At 40.0% G+C, this 2,240-nt stretch overlaps 1 pseudogene; it reads left to right on the top strand.

Annotated features, from left to right (window-relative positions):
* Positions 1 to 460: 460 nt before the first annotated feature.
* Positions 461 to 1,722, top strand: LOC108968939 (annotated as a pseudogene).
* The last annotated feature ends 518 nt before the right edge of the window (positions 1,723 to 2,240 follow it).

The following is a 2,240-nucleotide window of genomic DNA, read 5'->3' as shown; positions in this document are numbered from 1 at the left end:
TTGGCATCCAGAAAAGCAGATGAAACAATCAAGGCCGCTGCTCTATCACTTACTCCAAATCTTTGGGCAGCTAAAGCAGTGTGTTCTAATACTAGTGTGTTTTGTTTGGTTTTAGAGGATGGAAGAGAAAATTCATCATCAGCATCGTTTTTGGAAGAATCCATGCGCTACGCACCTACATTGTTGTCGTCTGTATGAGAGTCTGGCTGATCTGAATGGTCACGTGTTCTAGCTGATACTTTTCTGGTAAGTGTTGATGTTGAAGGACGTTTTGAAAGCTTTTCGTTACGTTCATTTTTCTTTGTAATCTTTTCTGTTTCAGGTAGATCAACACTTCCACTACTTTACAGTTGTGCACAAAAAACTTTTTTTCTGTTAATTTCTCGTTGTGTTTATTTCTTATTGTTAACTTGTGCTACATTCATACATTTTTGCATACATAAAAAGTAATACTTTCACAATGCCCCCTGGGGTCAACAATCTGGGTGATAATAGGTTTGCCCTATTATCCTCGTCATTAAGTCGCGGGATGCCAGTAAACCTATTACATCCATCTCCTACTTCGCGATTTATAAAGGTACTCAATCTATCAGTAAAGATATTAACAACATCTCGTCACTTCGCGATGGCAGCCTACTCCTCCTGGTAAAAAATCAAAAAATTGCTGATAAATTCCTTTTCACTAAGAATCTACCCGGTGCAGGTGCTGTTGAAGTCGCTCTTCACAGCACCCTCAACTCAGTCAAGGGTACAGCACAGGGCACCAGTAAACAGGGAATAGCCATTCTGATCAACAGAAAAGTACCACATAATACCCTCCCCTTTAACTTTTGGAGCCCCCTTTGGGGGTCCTCCTCAGCTAATCCGAAAGGTCGAATTATTGAAGATGCTATACTTAGTTCTAACTGCATTGTTTTTAATGACGGTTCCCCCACCTACTTTTCCACTCACTCTTCCTTTACACATATTGACCTATCGCTTTGTTCCTCATCTCTACTCACCAAAACCGAATGGCTCCGGATCGATGACCTACATGGTAGCGATCACTTCCCGATTCTTTCTAAAATTTCCTCTCTCCATCATGCATCCCGGTTTAAGACTAGAGTATGCTTTAAAACAGACTTDGCTGATTGGGATAAGTTTGAACATYTCTGCGAATTTCATTCCCGTCTTTTCCCCWTTTCGTCCWATGTCCATCAGGAGTCCTCACGTATTCAAAAAATTATCCGTTCTGCAGCCAATTATTCCATACCTCAGTCCTCCTCTAAATCAGCCAAACCTGCACCTCGTTGGTGGAATAGTGAAATTTGTGCGTTTAGGCAACAAAAACARTTTGCTTGGCACGAATTCAAGCGCACTCGTTAAAATGCTAACTTAATGCAATACAAAAAATCTAATGCGATTTTTCGTCGTAARGCGAAAGCTGCTAAAGTACTCTGTTTTCAAAAGTTCACTAGCGAAATCAATTCCTCTTCTAAACCAAAAAAGATCTGGGCTGACATAAGGAGACTGTCTGGTTTAACCTCCTTTTCTCCGATTTCTCTCCTCAATTCTCYTCGTGGCAATCTACTATATCCGCAAGATATAGCCTTAGAATTTGCGCTTCACTTTTCCAACGTTTCCTCGGATTCCAGCTTTTCTYCTGAATTTTCCTCCAGCAAACTGTCCGTTCTTTCCTCCCCTTACTTGCCTCCCTCGTTCTTGTCTTCTTCAGCTAGGTAAGCCCCCCCTACGAAGTCAATAGTTACCAGCCTATATCCCTCCTGCCTTGCCTAGGAAAACTAATGGAGAAAATCATTGCTATCAGGCTATCCTGGTATGCTCAATCTCACAATCTTGACCAATTTGTCTCTGATGCATTATCCCACAAAAATCATGTGTCGATACTTTCACTTGATTTTTTAAAAGCTTTTGATCGGAATGGTATACACGTGGTATTAAGGCAGCTTAGAAAATGGAAAGGCGGCTCACATATATATAACTTTGTTAAATCTTTTCTTTCTAAACGTAAAATTAATGTACTTGTTTCTAATGTCCGATCCTCTATACCACCTATTGATAATGGAACACCCCAAGGTTCCCCCCTTTCAGTCATACTTCTTATTATCGCATTTGATGAAATCAATACAATTTTATCTGACTTCCCTAATATCACTCATCAAATCTATGCTGATGATTTAGTATTATTTTCTAATGCCTCCGATTTGTCCGYTGTTACGTCTTCCTTTTCTAAAATCTTA

This window comes from Bactrocera latifrons, unplaced genomic scaffold, assembly GCF_001853355.1.
Source record: "Bactrocera latifrons isolate USDA-ARS-PBARC rearing strain unplaced genomic scaffold, ASM185335v1 scaffold_234, whole genome shotgun sequence".
Lineage (NCBI taxonomy): Eukaryota > Metazoa > Arthropoda > Insecta > Diptera > Tephritidae > Bactrocera > Bactrocera latifrons.
This window is presented reverse-complemented; position numbering and strand designations above follow the sequence as displayed.